This window comes from Schistocerca nitens, chromosome 7, assembly GCF_023898315.1.
Source record: "Schistocerca nitens isolate TAMUIC-IGC-003100 chromosome 7, iqSchNite1.1, whole genome shotgun sequence".
In the NCBI taxonomy this organism is placed as follows: Eukaryota; Metazoa; Arthropoda; class Insecta; order Orthoptera; family Acrididae; genus Schistocerca; species Schistocerca nitens.
In genome coordinates this window covers 211393030-211407179 of record NC_064620.1, presented here as the reverse complement: position 1 = coordinate 211407179, position 14150 = coordinate 211393030, and the positions used below count along the sequence as shown (strand labels likewise).

Below are 14150 nucleotides of genomic sequence, written 5' to 3'. Positions count from 1 at the left end.
GATACGAGGTATTAGGGCTCATCCGGAGGCTTGTAGATAGTCGTTTTTCCCTCGCCCTATTTAGATTGGCACAGGAAAACAAATGATTGGTAGTGGTACAAGGCATCCTCAGCCATGTGTTGCACGGTGGCTTGTGGAGTATCTATAAAGATGCAGGATAGAAAAGGCAAATGTTGAATCTATTACCACGGATTTTAGAGAGAACGAGGGATTACTGAGGGGCAAACCTGCAATGTGGATGTTTTCCTGCAGAAAACGTATTGCCACAGCTTCTACCTGATTCCTAAAAACAGAGAAAACCAGTAACTGAAGAAATAACTAAAAAGGTTCAATGGGATATAATACAACCATCAACTATTTTCTGCTGCAGTTCTCAGCAAGTGGAAAAGGGTTTCTTGTTCTGGATCCTCAGGTAGTTAATACCATAGTTGTACAAATGTAAACTCTGTAAGTAGGCTGTTTCTGTTTTCTTATGGGTAACGCCACGTAGCGCTATGTATGACAATCACTGGCTGTGCTGTGTGCAGTCTGTGGCTAGTTTGCATTGTTGTCTGCCATTGTAGTGTTGGGCAGCGGCAGCTGGATGTGAACAGCGCGTAGCGTTGCGCAGTTGGAGGTGAGCCGCCAGCAGTGATGGATGTGGGGAGAGAGATGGCGGAGTTTGGAAATTTGTAAGACTGTCATGAACTGCTATATATAATATGACTATTAAGGTAAATACAGTGTTTGTTCTCTATTAAAATCTTTCATTTGCTAGCTATGCCCATCAGTAGTTAGTGCCTTCCTTAGTTTCAATCTTTTATTTAGCTGGCAGTAGTGGCGCTCGCTGTATTGCAGTAGTTCGAGTAATGAAGATTTTTGTGAGGTAAGTGATTTGTGAAACGTATAGGTTAATATTAGACAGGGCCATTCTTTTGTAGGGATTATTGAAAGTCAGATTGCGTTGCGCTAAAAAATATTGTGTGTCAGTTAAAGCACAGTCATGTATAATTCTTCAAAAAGGGGATGTTTCAACTCACCTGGAAAATCTAGGAGTTAATTCAGAAGTTTCAAGAAGACCATTACTTCTCCAGCCTGTATTCAAGAGCTTCCGACTGGCATGTCGAACTTCGTCAGGCTTCAGGAAAATACATTTTTCTTATACATACTGGCAGAAGTCTGAAGAGTTAAGTTTCTTACGGAAAAATGCACCCTGGCTGGGACCAGTTGAATGTCAGGATGGATTCAGTGAAATTAAACGAGCTCTCATCAATGCAGAAATCTTTTATCGTCTGGACATGGCATTGTAGTTTGGCCTCATAACACATTCATCATCTGTGGGATTATGTGCTGGTCTTTTCAAAAAAAAAAAATTATAGTAATAAAAATAAAAAAATAGGTGGAGAACAGAGAGTTTGTGCAATACCTTTTGCTAGCCGAACTTTATCGTACTGGGAGAGATTGTATACCACCAGTAAACGGGAAGCCTTAGCAATTGTTTGTACCATCCATAAATTCTAATGTTATTGGTATGGTGCACAAACCACTGCCTATTGCGATAGTCAGATCGTTAGCTTTCGGCAGGCGTGCAAACTATTACATGCAAGACTGGCTTGGTGAACCTTGAATCTAGAAGAATACAGCCTTTGGAAAACTTACATTGGTTGCAAATAATCTTTGATCGCCTTTGACGTCTTTACTAAGTATTTGGGACTGCATCGTGTTAAGACGTCCACCAATTCACACATTTGAAAGTGTCTCCTAAATCATTTAATTCCACATATGAGCAAACTGTGTGCTCTTGTCTCGGACAATGCATCAGACTTTACCTGCTATCATTGCCGAATGCACTAGCACAAGCCAACATCACAAAATTGTAACCTCATAGTATTTCGTTGAATCAAATCCCGTAGTACGTGTTTTCAGTAAACTGAACGGATTCATGTGAACGTACTGTCATACAGACAAATTACGTCCATCGACTATCTTGGTAAACTCGAAGAAAGAACGAAAAATCCATGCCGGCCGGAGTGGCTGAGCGGTTCTACGCGCTACAGCCTGGAATCGCGCGACGGCTACGGTCGCAGGTTCGAATCCTGCCTCGGGCATGGGTGTGTGTGATGTCCTTATGTTAGTTAGGCTGAAGGAGGTGATGTATGAACAAAAGTAAAGAAATATGTGGGTAAATATGTAGAGCTCCTGTTAAAGACACTAATCGTAGCGCGGGGTAGCCGCACGGTCTAGGGGATACATTGCCACGGTTCGCGCAGCTCCCCACGACGGAGGTTCGAGTCATCCCTCGGCCATTCGGGCATGTGTGTGTGTGTGTGTGTGTGTGTGTGTGTGTGTGTGTTGTCCTTAGCGTAAGTTAGTATAAGTTAGTTTAAGTAGTGTGTAAGCCTAGGGACCGATGATCTCAGCAGTTTCGTCCCTTATGAACCTACCACAAATTTCCAAAGAAATCGGATGAGAAATTAGGAACAATAAGAGTATATAAAAACTAAACTAAACTCCTCCAGAACAGGCCACGACGGTTGAGTCCCGCGTCCGGCCATCCTGATTTAGGTTTTCCGTGATTTCCATAAATCGCTCCAGGCCGACTTCCTTTCCTAATCCGATGAGGCCCATGACCTAGCTATCGGGTCTCCTCCCCCAAACAACACAACCCCAGGCCACGAAGCCCAACGGTACCGACCGGCCGCCGTGTCATCCTAAGCCCGCAAGCGTCACTGGATGCGGACATGGAGGAGCATGTGGTCGCACACTGCTCTCCTGGCCGTATCTCAGTTTAAGAGACCGGAGCCGCTCACGTAGCTCCTCAGTTTGCCTCACAAGGGCTCAGTGCAACCGACTAGCCAACAGCGCCCGGCAGACCGGATAGTCACCCATCCAAGTCCTAACCCAGCCCGACAGCGCTTAACTTCGGTGATCTGACGGGAACCGGTGTTACCACTACGGCAAGGCCGTTGGCAGTATTAGTGTCTCCGACAGAGAAATATATGAAGAGCAAAGAGTATACGAGAAGAAGAGATTCAGGCCTCAGCAATTCGTGATTGGAGGCAAGGTATTCCTAAGGACACAACGACGTTCATTGTCAACCATTTCGTGGTGGCATCAACCCCTATAGGGCGCTAATGGCGTCCAGTGGTATGGCCATCCATGTTGCATTCATCTGGTTCCGAAGTTCGTCTGTGGTGTGGATTGCATTGGGTCACAGTGCTGCCTCTGTCGTTTCACCATATCTCACACATTTTGTGCCGGCGACATGTCTTGTGATTTGATGGGCCAGAATAAAAGGCTGACATCCTGTAACACCAAGATGGCATGTTTTCGTGGAGCAACATGTGGCCGCTCATTGTCTCGCTGAAAAATGGCGTGTCGTCTCGTGCAGAAAGTTTATGGCTACGGGTCGCAGGATGCCATTCAAGTAGGTCAGTTTGGTGACAGTGCCTGGGACACGCACCAACTCTGATTTGTTGCTGTAGACAGTAGCATCCGTCAACATAGGGACCTGAGTTGGCGCTGAATGTCTTGCGCGAATACAGCCACTGATATACCACTCCCCACTGACAGTGGCGAACCAAAATGCAGACAATTTTCAGTTGTGTACCAGGATTTGCCCAGATGCTGTCTGATGCCGTTCCTGTCCCCAGCGACGTCGTTCCATATACCAGTGCCGTCTAGCATATTTCTGCACATTCGTCAAAAGTAGGCAAAGAGATGGACGACGCACTCGTAACCCTTGCCGTGGTGAACTGTGACGGACTGTCCTCCCTGATAGTGTGTGATGTGTTACACTGTTCCACCGATGCGCAAGAGCCAAGGACGACACAGATGTGTCCTGCCATGCCATTCGGATGAGGTGTCATTCTTCTCGCAGATGGGCCGGGTGGTACTATCTGATCCATCTCGTCGGGTTGTAGGCCTTCTATGAACCATTTTGCATACACCCGTTGTACTGCCGGATCACTTGGTCCCATACGAGCAGCAATTTCCTTGATAGAAGGATCACATTCTCTCATGCCAATAATGCGCCCTCTTTCAGGATCACTGATTTCATGGTAAGGTTCGCGCGTACGTCTGCGAGGACCCTGTAAGTCTTCTCGTCACACTGATCAATTACTTTCGGTTTACAGCAACAACGAGAGCCGCAGGTACATTTTACCACTAGGTGGTGGTGCGCCGCGATGTCGATATTGATCTCGAAACCGACATCGTTCAAATGCCGATCATTTCTGCAGAAAATACCGTCCTGCGAATATGAACTTCCTATGTCTAGTCTTTCAAGGTGTTCTACTTTTTTTTCTGAACATGAGTGTACATATAAGCACCACTTGGGTTTTCCTACAGTGCAATGGACGTCTGAATGCGTCTTGAGCAGGCCACCTCTTATTGCTTCAGATGAGTTACTTCCATATCTCCGTCAACAAAAAAGCTGCGACTATTTAGCATGCAACATATGTGCATTATTGCGTGCTATCATTTTCAGAAAACCTTGTTTCGATATCTCGAATCGCTTATGAGATACGAGGAATGTTATGACTACATTGTTCGCGATGAGCAAGGACGTGAATGGGCGCGTCGCGCACGACCCTTCTTCGGGTATAAAACCTAATAACTCGAGAAAAAAGCTACATATCGTTCTGCTCCTAGGTTGAAACAAATTTTGGATACCTTATATACATTTAAATTCCAGCAATATATGAGTTATCAACCAAACGCAAAGTTTACGCAAGGCATATTTACCTCTGCCGAATCTTTAAAATTTCGCGCAATGCTTAATATCTTGCAGCACAGAAATTATGGCTTTTAACGAAAACAAATCCAGTCATTTATCAAGTGAAGATCTCAGACTGTAAGACGTAATATAAAAAAAAATATACAAAATGGATTACCAGTATTTTGTAGCAGCCGGCAAGTCCGCATCGACGGAACTGCGCGCGTAGCGATCGACCGTCCATCGGATATAAAACACAATAACTAGCCAACGAAATGAGATATCTGTCGGCTCCCGATTTTAAATAAAATTTCAGTGTCTAATCTGCATTTCATTTTCTTGCAAAGTATGAGCTAAAATCAACCGTACAATAAGTTTACGCAATGAGTTTTTACTTCTGCAAGCTCCTTAAAATTTCGTGATGCAGCAAAGTATGATGGAAGACTACGAAAATAAATTCAGTTCTTTTTTCGAGTGAAGATATCAGACTGTAAGATATGCAAAAGACAAATTTCCTAACTTAAGTGCTTTCGAAATATCGGATGGTATAAGTGTTTCATATCGGACAGAACGCCAGCTCTCAGCACGGGCAGCAGACTTTGATGATCAGTACAGCCATAGCAAAAGTCGCCTGAGCACGGAATGCAAAGAACACGTCTATAGCATCAAAAGAGTTAATCAGCAAAAGGAATAAGACTTGAATTTTTCTGTATGCGGGACAATTTGAAATAATGACACCTCATTCTCGTTCGTACCTTTTGGGACATCCAAGTACGAATCATGTGAAAGGGTTGTATCCTCGTGAAGATCTAAGGAAAAACTGTGCTTGATGAATTAGCGTAAAAGGATCATAATGGAATGATAGGGCATAAATATGTGAGTAGTTTTAGATGATATGCTGTGTTAATTGTACTCTAACCTAGTTCTTTGGTTTTTCAGAAGACGCCGTGTCTTATATATAATTATGAAGAGAGTTAAGAAGTACTGATTATGTGCGTAAGTGTATACTTATTCTGGAACATTTCTCTGAGAAGTATATGTCCTGTGAATTTTTTGTGTGTTGCTATGAAGCTAAGACAATAATGCTTTTTTTTTTAATCTTTCAGGTATCACTAGTACAAAATATTAAAGATTATTTATTGGAATTAGCGTTTCTCAGTTTGCAGAATTTAAGGTTGGTTTTTTTATTGAGGTCTTTTAAAACAGGAAAAAGGTTTTGAATTTCATTTGTAAGTTAACTCTCGATTGAGAAATTGCAAATGTAGGGTTCCTAAGTGAGATGATTCTCTATGCTGCTGTAAAGGCAAACTGAAATAATTTTCATCCGGAGGTAGTTTGTCATGTTATGAACTATCTGTCTTGTTAATTAAAACATGAACTGGTACAAGGGAGATGAGTTTTAGGATAGCTGATACGTGTTTGGCACTTAGAAATTAGTCAAGTGTTAGAGTCGTATATTTCCTAAAATCCAAACTGGCTATGGTCCAGTAAATTTAGTAGTTCCTGAACTGAATTCAGTGATGTTCAGCAGTCGTAAGTGGTGTAATTGTAATACAATGTGATGTATGAATTTTGAAACTTACGATATTGGAGCGTCATAGAGTAAACTGATGAATAATCCACAGCAGGCAACAAATTTCTCCGGAATTATTGCGTGATTTTGTGAAATTAGAGTGAGATCAGAAAAGGTAGTTCAGGTGCATCTGCAGTGTCGTGAAAATGAGTGTTATCAGCACTGATAAACTGTGAATAGTTCCATTTTATTGTAGAATAATTTCGACCAATGCAACCGCATTTATTGTCACAGAGAAGTGTAAAAACTGAATCTGTTATTTTATTCAAGTAATTACGGTGTGAAACTGTTGCGTTACCGAGGACCACCAGTGACTGTTAAAGGTTTTCATCAGTTCAGAAATGGGAAATGGAATGAAGTCAACTTGTCTTTGAAAACCATTGGATCGCGATTCAAATTTGAATAGAGTTGTATCACACTTCTTCGAAATCAGAGAATTCAGAGCAGATGTGAAATGATGAAATATGTGAACCAGCCCCATTCTCTAACTGGTATACAGCCATAGATAAATACTCAGGTAAAGATAGATAAATACTGTGCCTGGAATGTTTTCCATCTTCACACGCTGCCGCTATGAGTATGATGCTATGAAGATCGAATCCTACCTGCTTTCCTGTCTGAGGATCAACCCCGTTCCAGTACCATTCAGATCATTGCAGTAAAAAGAAAGATCTTCCCTCAGATTCACACCCAGATCTTCTTCATCCAACTTACACCATCAGCCAGCCGTCATTTTTAACCATTCATGTAGATTACTGAAATGTCGTGTGTTTACATATGTCACACTTGACTCCACCAGACTCTTTTCATGAGCATGGTATCCAAAAACAAATTCAAAAGTATGTGGCACCCTTTGCGGACAATTAATTATTCCATTCATAGGAAACACCAAGATTATCAAATTTTACCATCGAATTCTGAACCAAATTCGTCATAGCTTCCAAACTTTCAAACTTGTTGATGGATCACTACGATTTTCTATCAAATGAACATATACCCGTCATAAACTCCTGGATGAAGAACAAGGACGAATGAGCGAAGTTTCCAGTGTTTCATTGTATTCCTTGGAGCCTGAAACTGAATATGGAAGTTCTTTGGTACTGGTAGTCCTTGGCATTGCTGCTAGTTAAAATTGTAAACCAAATGACTAGTGCAGATATTTCTACCTAGTGAAGTGGTAGCGCGCCATCATCAGCTACCCGAAGTCAAATAACTTTTGAGAAGTTAGCTGCAGTTATTGTCAAAAGCAACAATTACTAATAGCATTTAGGAACTGAAATTCACAGACAAAATGAAATTTTATGGAAGACACAAACACATGGATAGTAAGGAAACGTTGTTCAGCTAAAATTTCGCTCCCACGACGGGCAGTTGTAACATTAAGTGTCACTCAACTCCTGAATGTCAGGCAGGTTCAATGATCTTTTAATACACACAATACCAACGTTAGATTGAAGAGACAAAAACATGAGTAGTAAGTAAACGTTGATCGGTCAAAATTACTTTCCCACAAGGGCCATTAGTAATATCTGGTGAAAGTGCCACTAAAGGATGGTCAATGACCTTTTAATGTATTTCAGTGCTTAAAGACAACCTTAAGGACACTATTCCATTACCGTTTTATGCATTTCAGTCCTTAAGGACACTTAACACTCTTAAGTACAGTATCATTTCAGTGCTTAAGGGCGTTTGGCACTCTCAAAGACAAGCCATGAACGTAAAAATCGTTTTACATCATCGTGTATTTCAGTGTGTCTTAAATGTAAAAATCGTTTAACGTCGATCCCTAATGACAGTCAAGGGCAGCGTCGGCTTGAGAGCATTAAGCGCTCTTACGAGTCGTCATGATTCTCCCTTAGTTCGCATTGAGCACTCTTGATGTTACCCATAATTGTCATCTATTCATGCAAAATTCGTCTAACGTTATTGACTCTGTCAGGGTCTCTGAATAGTTAATATTGTTAATATATCGGAAACTAGGTTATAATCGGCTGCGAGTGAGCTTTGCATTCTTAGCTGCACAGTGAAATTGTATAAAGTAGAATGTCAACTGTTCATATTTAATGTAATTTCGCTTTGGTTGGAGAGTTCATCAAGAACAGACGTATTGAAAAGCCTATAGTCTTTTATGAGAGTCAGCCACTGTTGAAGTCAGCAACTATAAAATTTCTGTTAGAAAGTTTGATTCCTCTTTCCGGCAGAATTATCGATGAAAAATGCAGAGGGAATCAAGGACACCGATGCAATAATTTGATGAGGTGGGGACTAGACCTGCATATATGCAGTATTTTTAATGTTTTTGACGAGTGGCGATTTGGAAGTAGGCGTAAGAAAGTTCCATGTCCAACACTGTTAAAAACTTGCATGATACCGACTTCCAAATTATTTTCTTGAGGGAAAAACACATGACTTCACTATATTTTCTTTTCCTTAGAGCTAGGGGTGAGGGTAGTCACTGACCCCTCCTCCCGTGCCACCAGAATAGGATGCCCTTGCCAGATAATTAACTGTTGTCAAGATATATGTCCAATTTCTGCTTAAAAGGTACACCGACTTTTACTCATTAGATGATAAATGATTTCATACCTTTAGGAATTACGACGACCAATACATATTGGAATCGATGAACTTTGGTTCCATAGCATGAACCTGCAGTTACCGCCCGATTCCGTCGAAGGAAGATTACAGGGTAGGGCAAATAAAACTGGCCCAGACGATTGGTTAATACTGGATGTATGTACATAACCGCACCCTGTGACGTGCACAAGTGGACGCCCACCACGAGATCCACATCAGTTCACAGCCTAGTGCGGGCTGTGCATAGGGGAACAGTGGGTGTTCGTTATGGAAAGTTACGTGACAACGAAGTCCTGGAAATGGTGTGGTCAGTTGTTTGCTCAGAAATTTAATGGTGTCAAAGTGCCAGCAAAGAATGCGATGCAACGCTTAGTCCGAAAATGGCATCAGATAGGATTTGCTTTGAACAAGCAGAAAATCATCTTTATCGAAGTACAGAATCCCTGTGTTAGAACACTTACCTAGCACACGTTACTTTTTTTTGTTCCCCAAGATCAAATCTGCGTTGAAAGGAACAAGATCTCAGTCCGTTGAAGTAGTGAAGGAAAAAGCGGCAGCGCCATCAAGCAGCTCATAGAGATAGAATTCCAGCACTGTTTAATAGCGTGTTGTTCTACTTTTCAAACACAGTGCCACAGAGATTCTGCTTGGTATGGATTCTACGAGTCCTTGACAGGACTCCAGGAGAATGTGGCACCAGATGACTCCGCACAGGAGATGGTAGTTTACGGGCCCGCAGCAGTCGATCGATACGTGTTCCAATGAGTACAGATCAGGAACATATACCGGCTAAGACTTCAATGTAAGTTCATTATAATGTCCATCAAACAACTGTATCACGATTCTAACATTGGAACACGGACAGTTATCCTGCTGGAAGATGTCGCCACCGTAGGGAGAAACTTCACGCATGTTGCCTTCGATTACCACCACAGATCCTATGGAAGCCGAACTCAATGTACCCCATAGCACAATTCTGCCCTCACTGGTCTATATCTGTGGCCGTAGTGCACAATCCGTACAGAAATTCGCCTGGATGGTGGTATATAAGGACCAAACGATCGATCTGGTGTAACAAGAAATTAGAGTCATCCTTCAAGGCGACACGTTTCAATTGATCCACTGTGAAAATTCAGTGATACTGTGCCCTCCGCAATCATAAGTGACGATGTCGTTGGGTCAACACAGGAACACGTAGGGGTCGTGTGATTTAGAGCTCCATGTTCACCAGTCCCCTTCAAACGACGTGCTCCTAAACATTTATGCCTGCACCAGCACTGTACTCTGTAGTCAGATCTGACACAGATCGATGCCTATTGTGGATTACCCAGTGGGAGATCCTGCGACCCGTACGTTTTGTGATGAGACGTTATTTGACCAATCTTCAACTACTTTCCATAGGTGGTCAAAGAGCAACACGCCAACAGGCAACCAGCTTCGCCGTTTCAGAGATTCTCGTTTCCACCCAAGGGACGATAAGAAAGTGCCCTTTTGACCCATATCAGTGGATTTCCACATAATGACTTTCCAATGGTCTCTCTTCCGCTTGCATTCTTTCCTTACTGTGTGTCATGTGCCCGCAACAGCACCAGGAAGCATTCAACCATGGGGTGGGCAGTGGTCATTATGTTTTGACGTATCAGCTACTCGTACCCGCGGAGGTTCGAGTCCTCCCTCGGGAATGTGTGTGTGTGTGTGTGTGTGTGTGTGTGTTTTTGTAATTAGGATAATTTTGGTTAAGTAGTGTGTAGGCTTAGGGCCTGATGACCTTAGCAGTTAAGTCCCGTAAGATTTCACACAGATGTGAACATTTGAACTTATCAGCTTATGCAGAGTGAAGCAACGAATGAACATTTATACTAAGACCAAGATTCGAATGGGAGACTTGAAAAGATCTCTGGAACCACGGAGTTTCATCCGATTAAAACTGAGTCACCCTGCTTAACGCGCTGGACAGGACATATAGAATAAATTGTGGAAAGGGGCCGAAATAAGGGCCTGTCAGTTACAGTCGAACATACAACTATATTGTTTGATCAAACATTACAATAAACCAAAAAATTGTCTTAAGCACACAGCTTTAATCTTTGCGACTTAATTACCGGCTGAAAGATACCTTAATTTAAAAACGCCCGAAGGCCAGTAACTTAAAAGGCAAACATAATCAGAAATTTAAAAGACAAGCCTTATCTTAAAACAGTTCTTTAGTTAGGCTGAAGTAAACAAGGTAAATTCAAATCGGCTGAAGGCCGAACACTTAAAACTCCAAAACATTAATTTTTTTTTAAATATCAAAGTCCTTACGTGAAACAGTTCTTTTATTTAGGCTGAAGGCCTTAAGAACAAACAATTGAAACTCAACCCGGATGACGGCCGAGAACTTAAAAATTCAATAGGTTTAAGTAAACAAGTCAAATTCAATCGGCTGAAGGCCAAAGATTTAAAAAATTACAAAAAATTTTTAAATGCCAAAGGGCTTACGGTACGTGAAACAGTACTTAAAACTAGGCTGAAGGCCTTAAGAGTAAAACAACTCTAATTTAAAACAAAAACCCGGCTAGAAGCCATATAAGTACCAACAACAGGAACAAATTAAAAATGAAATGCAGTACACACGAGGGCGGCCAGATGTTTGGGGGTCGGCCTGAAATTCGAAAACTAACGCTCGCTTAGGTGAGACAGGCGGTGGGGCCAACATTCACGATCCGACGACAACCCAACGGACCGACAGTCAGCGGACCCACCGACAAGATAACTTTCACTTCAGCCGACCAGGGCACAACAGAGAGTTCAACGGAACAACGTAGAAGATTTTGGCGCTCACAACCAATCGTACACGGAGCTGTCAAATCACACACCGTGCTGGACAGCAACAACACGATGAGAAAACTAAACTGCGCGAAACTTACGTCAACGCCCAGGGCAGGTAACTGGAACGTTGAGGTTCCACTGGTGCACTTCAGTTCAAATAACCAAATACAGTGAAACGCCACTGGAGGGTGGCTAGAATTTTCCAAGTTAAAAACCACGTTGTTGTTCACGGGAATATCCGAACAGCCGACAACGAACTCCAAACGAAACAATGTGAACAGTCTCCACTTGCTGGTAGGTTAAATGAAAACTCAACTTTCGTGGCCAGGGTCGGTGAGCCACGGACATCATAGCAATGGGAACAGCGCCACACTCTCCGACACACCGCATAGAGACCACCAGCGGGCCCCAGCCAAAGTACACTCCACCGAGAATTCCTCACTGCTCCACGCCACCCGACCGACTCCTCAGAGCCAGTACGCCGACATCATTTAAAAGAACTTGTCAGTCAAAAGCACACAAACTACACACAGTTTCACGAACACTTGCACGAAGAACTAGATACTGCTAACGGATAGTGGCTGTACAATAACAGGGACGCATCACGAGTCGTCACACACAGCCTACCTATAAGCGCTCGCCGACCAAATACACGCCGTCCGGCAAGACGACCGACCGACTATCAACCAAAGTCGTCCTCACTCCAATGATGTGTGTCGGCAACCGTCGGGCGAGTCATGGCGGTCCGCATCGCATCTCACTGCTGCCGCGCCCCGACTGAACTTGTGCCGCGTGCTAACTCATACACTGCCAGGTCCCAACTAACTCACAACACACGACGACCGGGAAGTAATAGCAGTCCAGCAAAGATAATACGGCAGGGCCTATATCGATAAGCGCTGCTGCTGCCGCTCACAGGCAGGCAAGGCAGCAACTCAGTGACGCCAGTAACTGAAAATTAACATGACGAAGTGGCAGTGCGGTAAAAACGAGATGTAAAATAAGAAATGATACGAACACGAGCCACGCACGGCTCAGAAACATTTCTTGTTGCATTCGATGTTGAGGTGCTATTCCAATACTGTTAAAGAGCGCCGACAATGCTGGTCGAGTTCAGGGAGAGGCGAGAATGGGAATTTGAATTGCCGAGGGAGGCGTGCTAGTGTAGTCCGTGGAGTTGTGCCACCTACTGTGCCCGAATGGAGTAGTGGTGAGAGCATCTGCCTGGAGAACAGGAGACCGTGGTTCAAATCTCTGCCTTTCCACAAGTTTTCATTCGTCGCTTCAATCTGCATATTTGCGTCACAGATGTTCGAACATCAAAAGTCATATACTTCATTTGAATAAATGTGTGTGACTTTCAAATAAAATATTTTACGACAACAATCCTGTTGTTTTATAGTCACATCTCTTAAATTCACTGTAAGCATGGTATTGTAGATCTGGTAGAGTTGGTCCACTAGGTGAGACGGACAAGTGGCGTATTTCTCAAATGGACCGCTAGAGGGCAACTCCCACTACTTATGAAGAACTTCTTTTATTAACGAATATGGTGCAAAGGTGTTGCTGTTATATTCGTGTTAACTCTGGAAAAAATCAAATTCTCTGTCCAGATTAGGTGTAAAACTTTCTCGTGTAGTTACGGCTTAGTTTTTACAATTATAAATCAGTTTTTTTATTTTATTTTTCTTTTTATTTTTTTTCTTTTTACTGTGAGTTTGGAAAATGCGTAGGCACGAAACTAACCTAAAATGGCCACCGCGTTTGCTTTCATCTGTCCCAGACAGTCGGGAGATGGACCAGTGCTCTTTGGGAGAGACGAACAATTAAATTTATCTTAGGTGATCATGGAAGTTTATTTAATACTCCGGAAAGGGATGCAATAACATGTGTTTCTACATAGTTTCATTTTTCTGTTTCAAAAATTGCCAGTTCATTAGAAAAGGGCTGGGTCTAGTGCGTGAGGCGAATGGTGTGAAGATGAGTGAATGATGACAGGAGTAAATTCAGGGATGTCAGCGGTTCAGCTACTGTTTTCTGTGTACCAAAAACTACGCCAAACAGAAGACTGCACTAAAAAGCTATTCTAAGCGTAGAATGGGACCTCATCGTTTGCTGGAGATTGAGAATGAACGACAGCCACTGATCAGATTAAAAATTGCACCATGGAGAGATTTAGTAAGGTGCACCTTGCATTAGGAGAAATGCTAAATACAGCAGGTATTTTGCAAAAAGAGATAATAAAAACGGTTTTGACTGAAGGTGTGTCAGTCGCTCGAGCCAAACGTATGAATAACGCCAAAGGTATGAATATCTGAAACTTCTTGAGACTGTTATGTACGAAAACGAATTGCGTGGCAAACCACTGTTCATCAAAAACATGGATGGAAACCGAACAACAAACCTGGCAGTGTTTTAGCAGTCAGAGATTCAATAAAGATTACTTCAGTAACATACACGTATATTTAATTTCAGTTAATTCTTTTCTGCATT

At 42.6% G+C, this 14150-nt stretch overlaps 1 pseudogene; it reads right to left on the bottom strand.

Moving 5' to 3' along the window:
* Positions 1 to 2832: 2832 nt before the first annotated feature.
* LOC126197560 (5S ribosomal RNA) lies at positions 2833 to 2950 on the bottom strand (annotated as a pseudogene).
* Between the last annotated feature and the right edge of the window lie 11200 nt (positions 2951 to 14150).